General features: G+C 50.6%; 1 protein-coding gene across 1 annotated transcript in view; it reads left to right on the top strand.

Annotated features, from left to right (window-relative positions):
• The window catches only part of FAM210B (family with sequence similarity 210 member B), a 17,626-nt gene that overhangs the window by 2,880 nt on the left and 4,722 nt on the right, over positions 1–10,024 (top strand). The window lies entirely within an intron of this gene.

The raw sequence follows: 10,024 nt of genomic DNA, 5'->3' as shown, positions 1-10,024 counted from the left end.
TGTGGGCAGATGCCGGCGGGCCATACTTCCCAGGCCGGGGACTGTGGGCAGATGCCGGCGGGCCATACTTCCCAGGCTGGGGATTGTGGCCAGATGGCTAGATCTCTTGCTGGGCCCATTTTGCTCATCTCCAGTTCTTGCTCAAGTGCTGCCTTCTTGGGGAGGCCTTCCCTGCCGCCCTTATTTAAACTGGCAGCATCCCTCCCCCACCACTGTTACCTGTCTCCCTCCCTTACTTTGTTGTTTTTTTTTTTTCATAGCACTGGTCACGTTAACTGCCCTAATCTTTGACTGTTCTAACTCGGTTGTCCTGTAGACTCATTGAGGTCGGGGTTTTGTCATTACTCTGTCCCCTACACTTAGAACAGTGCCTGGGACAGAAGAGACACTCCCAAATATGTGAATGTAGTAGTTTAGAACCAACAAAGACCTTGGACCCAGGGTCGGCAGGTTTGAATCCCAGTTCCACCTGCTCACACCTGTGTGATCCTTGGTGAGTTAGTCAACCTCTCTGGGCTTCCAGGATCCTCTGTTAAGTAGGGATGACAATAGTGCTTATCTCAGCCTTGTGAGGATTATATGAACGAATATTTTCAAAGCACCCAGATGAGTGCCTGATAGAAAACAAACACAGTATAAACAACACCCAAACCCACTGCCATCACGTCCAACTCACAGCGACCCTACAGGACAGAATAGAACGGCCCCATAGGGTTTCCGAGGCTATAATCTTTACAGGTGTAGACTGCCACATCTTTCTCCCGTGGAGCAGCTAGTGGGTTTGAACCGCCGACCTTTCAGTTAGCAGCCAAGCACTTAACCACTGCGCCACCAGGCTCTTTAAACACAGTATAGTGTTTATTATTAATATTATTTATGGCATGAATGAAAACAGGGGTCGCTGCAAACAATGAGAGCAGCTCATGGGCAAGGTCTTCAGCTCATTCCACAAAGCTTCCTGCTCCTTCCATGATGTCACTTTGTATTTTAAGAAATGCTGGGGGTGAGGGGGCTGTACCCACACAAATGAAGGCACTTTCAGTACAGGCACTCAGAGCATGTGGTTTTGTTGTTACAGGGATCCAGATTAGTACCTGACACTTTGCAGGCACTTACGGTAATATTGAGGTGCCCTGGTGGCACCATGGTTAAGTGCTCAGTTGCTAACCAGAAGGTCAGCGGTTTGAAGCCACCAGCCGCTCCTTGGAAATCCTATGGGGCAGTTCTATTCTGTCCTTTAGGGTTGCTATGAGTCAGAATCGACTTGATGGCAAAAGTAAGGTAATACTTAATGAGGAATGACTGTCCCTTCTACATCACCCCCTCATAAATCCCTTTATTTTTGCCTCTTTAGTCTCCTCCAGGATTAGGAAGAAAAGTACATGGCTTACAGTGCTTAAAGATGGGTTCCTTTTACCAGGATAAAAGGAAGAAAATTGTCCAAGTAATTAACGTTCTAGAAAATGTTTGAAACTAACCGTGGTGGTCTCCCTGTCGGGTGGGGCTGGGCATTTTGTTCCTGCCATGGTCTTACACGAGGTTCTGTAGCTGGCGGTCTGGCAGCTTTCTTATTTTTCTTTTTTGGCGAAAAGGCCTCCTGCCAGAGCAGAGGTTGTGAAGAAAAGTGCCTTCTACAGAGAGCATCCTGGGTCTTGGTGAATGGGTGAAACGGGGCATAATTAAGTTTGATCCAGGCCAAGTGTCAAGTTGGAAATAAAAGGGCCCATCATCAGCTAAGATGCTGTTTGGCTCGCGGAACGGTTTGGAGATGGTGCATCCTATCAGTACCCAACGTCTGGCAGTTCTCCGATCAGCAGCGGAAAGGGGGGCGGGGGGCCGGGGGGCCTGTTATCAGGCAGAAGGGAGCTCCCAGCAGCCGTTCTGGGTGGTGGTGACAGAGCTAGTCAAAAGGCTTCGAGGAAGGGGAGATTGGATATGCTGGGTAACAAAAAAGGAGGTTGAGTCCAGTTTTCCGTGCCCTCCCTTCCAGAGTGCCTTGATGTTCTAGAATAGTCATCCTTTAGAAATGCTCATTATAGGACAGGAAGGGGAACCTGGTGATCATACAGAGGCTGTGTGCCCTGGTGGTGACAAGCACAGTAACCTGCCCTAGGACTACCGGCCAGCACATTGCTTCCCCACTATGAACCTCAGTCTCTCTCTCTGTCTCTGTCTTTCTCTCTGTCTGTCTTTATCTCTCTCGCTCTCTCTTTCTCTCTGTCTTTGTCTCTCTCTCTCTGTCTCTCTGTCTTTGTCTCTCTGTCTCTCCGTCTTTATCTCTCTCTCTCATCTGTCAAAATAGGAGTAGGGGTCATGAGGGTCTCTAATAAATGGCGCCATTAGAACACTTAGCACAGCCTCTGGCTCAGTAGACCAACCCTGTCATGCCGACTGTGGAGGCTTCCCTGAGACCTCCGGAAAAGGTTATGCTTTACTGCCTGTCGGAGATTCATCTCTGGGTCCCCATAACCGGTACTGACCTTGAATAGTACCCCCAGCCTTTTGAAGTGCTTGTTTTCATAGGTCTGAAATAACACAGGAATGAAGGCCGAATGTAGTTCTTGTTAATAGTTACCATCGAGTTGATTCTGACTCATAGCGACTCCACGTGACAGAGTAAGACCGCCCCACAGGGCTTCCTAGGCCGTAATCTTTACGGGAGCAGATCGCCAGGTCTTTTCACCTACGGAGCATCTGGTGGGTTTGAACCGCTGACCTTTCCATTAGCAGCCGCGCACTTAACCATTGCGCCACCAGAGCTCCCGGAAGGCTAGTGGCGGGGCAAAATACTTTTATTCCCATCCCTTCAGCCAATGCTTGGAGACGGGGAGCTGCCTTTCATGGATCTGAGAGACTTAATTCCAGGACCAGAGCGTCCAGGCTCCTCTGTTAGCTTGTCTTTTGTTTTTCAGACCCGACTACAGTTTGGGAACAAACAAGATCCTCTTTAAACTGGTGGTGTTAGTTGCTGTTGAATGGACCCTGACTCATGGCAGCCCCCTGCGTTACAGAGTAGAACTGCTCCCTCCATAGGGTTTTCTTGGCTGTGGTCTTAACAGAAGCAGATCACCAGGCCTTTCTTCCATGGCACCGCTGAGTGGGTTTGAACTGCCAACCTTTGGGTTAGTAGTTGAGCACAGGGAGGTCAGGAAAAGACTCTTCTAACTAATACACTGGAGTTGTGTACAATTCTTTTTAGGGGAGGGGCAAATGAGTAGCTGTTGTATGTGATTAAAAGTCAGGATGATTCTGGGCAGATTTTAATCCAGGCTGAATTCTACCCCTCCTCGCCTTGTGCAGAACTTGGGCCTTCACTGGGTGTTAGTTCCTTTGTGTGTGTGAGGAGGGCAGGGAAAGCCTGCCTTTGTGACCCCTTATCTCCCTCATACATACAACATCCGCGCTTTATCTTCCCCACCCCCAGACTGCTGGCCACCCTCTGGTTGGCACGTTTAGAGCCTGCCCTCCCTCTTCCTGCCTGAAACCAGGTTGCAGTGCCCCACCTGGGACACCAGAGGGCGCACTGCTCCCCGGGCAGAGCAGACATTCTGAGTGGGGAATGGGCTGTGGCACCCACGTCAATGTTAGAATCTGCCACTGTGTATTTCACCTGAATCAAAGCCGGTTTTATAACAAGGAATCAAGCACTGACGCATGCTACAACACGGATGGACCTTGAAACATTATGCTGAGTGAAAGACGGCAGTCACGGGACCGCGCGTTGTATGACTCCATGTATATGCGATGCCCCGTAAAACCTGTTGCTGTCAAGTCAGTTCCGACTCATAGTGAGCCTATAGAACAGAGTAGAACTGCCCCATAGGGTTTCCGAGAAAGTGGCTGGTGGATTCCAACTGCCGACCTTTTGGTTAGCAGCCGAGCTCTTTACCACTGCGCCACCAGGGCTCCTATGTGGCACGACGCCCATAGCAACGGACAGTAGATTCGTGGTTGCCAAGGGCCTAGGGGGAGGGGAGGAGGGGTGACTGCTGGTGGCTACAAAGCTTCTTTTTGGGGTGAGGAAAGTTTCTAAAATTAAATTATGGTGATGGATAAAAAAAGAAAACAATAGTTGGCTGTGAGTCGATTTGGACTCATGGCGACCCCGTGTATGTCAGAGTAGAGCTGTGCTCCATAGATTTTCAGTGGCTGGGTTTTCGGAAGTCGATTGCCAGCCCTTTCTTCCGAGGAGCCCCTGGGTGGACTTGAACCTCCAACCTTTCAGTTAGCAGCCTGGCGCATTAACCATTTGCAATGGTGATGGTTACACAGCTATAAATACATGAAAAAACATTTACCTGTACACTTTAAACAAGTGAATTTTGTGGCGTGTAAATTATATCTCAATAAAGCTCCTTTTGGGGGTTTGTTTAATCTGCTTTAGTAGTTCCTAAAATGGGTCACCCCCCACCCCCACCCCCGGGAGGTAGAGAAGTACCTTCAGCAGCTCCTTCCTGATCCCGACTCTGCACCAGAGACTGTTCTAGGGGTTCTGGGGAAGGAGACAGACCCCAACCCCTGTCCTCACAGGGCTGGTGGTCTCCAATGACAGACAGATAATACTGGGGCGTTAGATAGAGAAGACCCCAGCACGAGTGTAAAGGAATGACAGTTTTAAGAGGGTGGTCTGGGAAGGCCTCCCTGATGGGACATTTGACAAAAACCCAAAGGGGATGAGGGACCAAGCTCTGAGGACGTCTGGAGAAAAGCAGAGGGAACAGCATATGTGAAGGCAGGAACACCTGAGGAACCCTGGCCTGTGTAACGAACAGCAGGAGGGCTGGTCAGGCTGCAGTGGAGAGGAGGGCTCAGGGGTGTCTTTGGGGGAGCTGAGCGGCTGGTGCAGGGACTCCATTGGTGTCCAGGAGGGTTTTGAATAGAGCAGCGCTGCCACCCGGCCTCTGATGAGTGTGTGGAGAGTAGACTGTAAGGTGAAGGTGTCTGACCGAGATCCAGGAGAAAGGCTGGTAGTCTGCTTACCGGGTAACAGTGCTAGAGCAGGTGAGAAGGGGCAGGTGTGGGTATGAGTTTGAAGAGCAGATGTGGGTGTGAGAGAGAGGAGTGGTGGGTGGCTGGGAGATTTGGGGCCGGAGTCTCTAGAAGGATGGTGCTGCCATTTCGTGCTGAGACGGACACCCCCCAAGAGGAGAGGGTTGGGCCTCAGTTCTGGACTGTTGCCTTTGAGTTGGTTGTTGACTCCCAAGCAGAGTGGAGGTGCCAGTTTGGAGTCGAGGGTCATAGCCTGCGTGGGGGTAAGGCCAGGGCCCTGGCTGCCATCTTGTGGGGCCTGGTCCCCGCCTCCCTCCCAGTTCCCTCCCTCGTGTGGAGATGTGGAGCCAGTTGTAGAGGAGAACATGCTGCCTGAGCTCGTCGGGTCTGCTCTGACACGTCTTCCCCTGACCTCACTTAGCCCCATTCCTCCCAGGGGCACCTTTTAGGTCAAAAGGAACCCTGGTAACACAATGGTCAACCACTTGGCTGCTCACCGAAAGGTTGGCAGTTCGAACCCACCAGCAGCTCTGGGGGAGAAAGGTCTGGTGATACACTTCCGTAAAGATCGTTGTTATTAGGTGCCATCAAGTTGGTTCCAACTCATAGCAACCCTGTGTACGACAGAACGAAACACTGCCTGGTCCTGCTCCATCCTCACAATCATTGTTATGCTTGAACCCATCATTGTCAATCCATCTCATTGAGGCTCTTCCTCTCTTTCACTGACCCTCTACTTTACTGTATTTTGAGTGCCTTCCGACCTGAGGGGCTCCTCTTCCAGCACTATATCAGACAATGTTCTGCTCCTATTCATAGTGTTCACCGGCCAGTTTTGTCAGAAGTAGACTGCCAGGTCCTTCTTCCTAGTCTGTCTTAGTCTGGAAGCTCCGCTGAAACCTGCCCACCTTGGGTGACCCTGCTGGTATTTGAAATACCGGTGGCATAGCTTCCAGCATCACAGCAACACACAAGCCATCACAGTCCGACAGACTGACGGATGAGTGGTGGAGATCACAACCGTAAAGATGACAGCGTAGGAAACCCTGTGGGGCAGCTCTGCTCTGTCACATGGGGTCATCACGAGTCGGAATCCACTCCACAGCACCTGACAACAACATAAGCCTCCTGCTCTTCGGGTCCAGCCCCAGGAGCGCCCTCTGGTGTTTTGTTCCTGTACTCCCACCCGAAACCCAGACAGGAGCCCCTGGGCAGTGGTGGGAAAATGAAATTAAACACAAGATCTCCTGTCAACCCAGAAAACCTCTCTGCAGCGGTGGAGGAGAAGGAAAACAGTTTTACCATCGAAGAAGCATTAAACCAGAATGTGACGCGTGTCACAAGCAATCCGCTGAAGAGATTTCAAAGAAATCTCACCCTTTTATCCAGCCAGGCAGATACAACATGTTCTCAAGATAAACGATAACTAGAACTCAAGTAGGAGGATTGACAGCACCATTCCCAGCTCATGGCAACCCCGTGCCCAGGGGAAGGAAACACTGCCCAGTCCTGCGCCGTCCCAAGGTGGGCTGTGGATCTCACCAGGCCTTTCTTCCTAGTCTGTCTTAGTCTGGAAGCTCTGCGGAAACCTGCGCAGCATCACAGCAACAGGCAGGCCTCCACTGACAGGTGGTGGCTGCACTTGAAGTGCACTGGCCAGGAATTGAACCTGGGTCTCCCGCATGAAAGGCAAGAATTGTACCACTGAACCACCCCTACTCTCAATTTATCCTAAATTCACTTGGTAATTGGGGTGGCCGTCTGTATTTGCTAACAGTCTTTATCCAAAGGAAAAGGATTTCTGGGTGGCGCAAATGGATAAGCACTCAACTACTAACCAAAAGGTTGGCGGTTCAAACCCATCCAGAGGCTCTCAGAAGAAAGGCCTGGCAATCTGCTTCTGAAAGGTCACAGCCTTGAAAACCCTACGGAGCACAGTTCTACTTTGCGTACATGGGGTCGCCATGAGTTGAAATCAACTCGATGGCAACCGGTTTGGTTTTGGTTTTGGTAACCTGGAGCCAGCCACCCACCAAAGTGAGGCTCCCACACTCCCAGGGAGACAGGAAGATTGGCTGCACTGTCTTACTTGATGATTACGTGTCCAAGAGGTGGCTTCCAGGTCCTTGAGAAAGACATTTCTGGGTTATGAAGAGGGTGGCAAGAGCTTTTTTTTTTTTTTTTTTTTAACCTTTTCAATGATTTACATACCTCTCAAAGGGGTAGAGAAAGAATGTACAATGACAGGTTTCAAAAGAAAACAGGGAGAAAAGGGGCAACCTCCTTCTCTTTTGCACCAGGGAAGATGAAGTGTTTTTCAATTTGTATTTGCCCTTCCAGCAGTTCTGGGCTGAGTGTGTCAATCACAGCAAGAAAACACGTTCAGTCAGTAAGGGGGCCTAAGGGGGCCTCGCTGGGGAAGGAAGGGTTTGGCAGCAAATGGAAACAAAGGCCCAAGAGTGCATTGGGGAGCAGCCGCGGGGCCAGGGATTCAGACGGGAGGTGGTGGGACCGAGGGTCCAGGCTGAGGCCGGAAAGGAGCTGGGGATTCTGACGGGAGGTCCGGCTGAGGCCGGAGAGGAGATCGGAGGGCCGGGAGGGGTTGTGGCCGAGGAGCGGCGTGGATAAAGGCTCCGTGAAGGCAGGCTCTGCGGGCCAGCAGCATCTGGACCGCCTGGGAGCTCATGAGAAACGTGGACCCTCAGGCCTCAGCCCAGACCTGCTTGGTCAGCAGGGCGGAGGCAGGGCTGGCAGGCCCCTCCAGCCCAGGACGCGTCTGCAGCATGTCTGGGCAGCGCTGGCTGTGGGCCCTGCCCCCGTGTTATTTCATCTCATCCTGGGCAGTCCTGACCCTACCACCTGGGGATCTGGGCTGCCGCTGTCTGACCCCATGGCTCTGTGGCTCAGCTGCAGCTCACTGTGAGAATAGACATGGTCCAGCTGCAAGGTTGATAAATGAAGCTGTCTGACCCAGATACCGGACCTATGAGATGAGCCCCGAGGACTGCTGTCAGAGCTGAAAGCATCCTTCAATAAAACAGGCACTATCTGTATTGAGAAGGGCTTCTTTTCTGCTTCTTAATCCAAGTGTTGGGTTTTCTCCTTCCCTGACATTCCAGGCCTGGAGGTACTCAATAAATATTAACAGACACGTGGGAACCTAATTTGCCACATAAACTTTCACTGAAAACACACTGAAATATTATTTTGAAAATATTAACAGACACGTGGGAACCTAATTTGCCACGTAAACTTTCACTGAAAACACACTGAAATATTATTTTGAAAATATTAACAGACACGTGGGAACCTAATTTGCCACGTAAACTTTCACTGAAAACACACTGAAATATTATTTTGAAGATGTTAACAGACACCACGTGCAGTGATTTTTTGTACAAATCCCAGTCAGTGTACTGTCAGGAACTGGCCCCCTTGTCACCTGTTCAGGTCTCGCGCTAAATCTAGTTTTGGAAATAAATATACCACAGATGTTGCTCTACTTATGTCCCTGGGTGGTGTGCAAATGGTTAACATGCCCAGCTGCTATCCGAAAGGTTGGAGGTTCAAGTCTATCCAGAGGGGCCTTGGAAGAAAGGCCAGGTGATCTATTTTCAAAAAGTCAGCTGTTGAAAACCCTATGGCGCAGTTCTACTCTGACACACACGGGGTTACCATGAGTCAGAGCTGACAGCAACTGGTTTGGGGTTTCAGGTTGTTTGGTTTTTTGTCCTTATTATTTAGAGTAGGAGCCCTGGTAGCACAGTGGTTAAAGCGCTCAGCTGTGAACCGAAAAGTTCAGCAGTTTGAACCCACCAGCCACTCAAGAGAAAGACATGGCAGTCTGCTTCCGTAAAGATTACAGCCTTGGAAACCCTATGGGGCAGTTCTCCTCTGTCCTGCAGGGTCGCTGTGAGTTGGAATTCAACTCGACGGCAACGAGTTTGGTGGTTTGGTTCGAGCAGATAGAACATGGTTGTCATGGGCTCAGTGTGGACTCAGATGGCCAGGGTGCCAGTCTTGGTGATTTTGGAGCAGCTCAGGCTTGACCTCTCTAAGCCTGTGGTGCTCTTCTGTAAAGTGGGGGAAATAATAGTCTAACTCAGCAGGCTGTTGTGAGGATTACCTGAGACAGTGGGTGGCGAGAAAGCACAGGAGCACTCCCTGGCTCGGAGAAAGTGCTCCATGAGGTATCACTGTTGTCCACAAGTGTGGAAGCCCTGCTGTATTAGTCCCTGTTGCTGCTGTAACAAGTTACCACACGCCTGCTGGCCTAAAACAACACAGATGTATTCTCTTACAGCTCTGGAGGTCAGAAGGCCAGGAGGGGTCTCACAGGGCTAAAGTCACGGTGTCAGCAAGGCTGGTTCCTTCTGGAGGCTCCAGGGGAGAATCCGTTTCCTTAACTTTTCCAGCTTATAGAAGCTGTCCACATTTCTTAGCTTGTAGCCCCTTTCTCCGTCTTCAACTCTCTCTCACTCTGCCTCGCCTGCTCCTCTCTCTTCACTTGTAAGGACCCTTGTGATTCCATTGGGGCTGCCTGGATAATCCAGGACAGTCTCCCCAACCCCAGATCCAAAACTTAATCACAAGTGCCTTATGCCATGTCAGGTAGAATATTCACAGGTTCTGGGGATTAGGACCTGGACATGGGGAAGGGCAGGGCATTATCCTGCCGACCACAGTATCCAGTATCTAGTGTCTATAGTACCTAGAGGCATAGTATCTGTCTAGTGTCCAGTCTTTGGCTGCAATTGCTGACTGAGTGCATTGCTCTCAACTCACTGAGTAGGAAAGAAGTTAACTGACCTCCTGTTGGTCAGGAAAGCAAGGATAATGTTGATCTCTCGTTGGGCAGGAAAGCAAGGATAACGTTGACCTCTCGTTGGGCAGGAAAGCAAGGATAATGATCTCTCGTTGGGCGGGAAAGCAAGGATAACATTGACCTCTCGTTGGGCAGGAAAGCAAGGATAATCTCTCGTTGGGCGGGAAAGCAAGGATAATATTGACCTCTCGTTGGGCAGGAAAGCAAGGA

The sequence above is a fragment of the Trichechus manatus genome, unplaced genomic scaffold, assembly GCF_000243295.1.
Source record: "Trichechus manatus latirostris isolate Lorelei unplaced genomic scaffold, TriManLat1.0 scaffold00008, whole genome shotgun sequence".
Lineage (NCBI taxonomy): Eukaryota > Metazoa > Chordata > Mammalia > Sirenia > Trichechidae > Trichechus > Trichechus manatus.
Note: the sequence above shows the minus strand (reverse complement) of the source record. Positions and strands in the feature narration are given on the sequence as shown.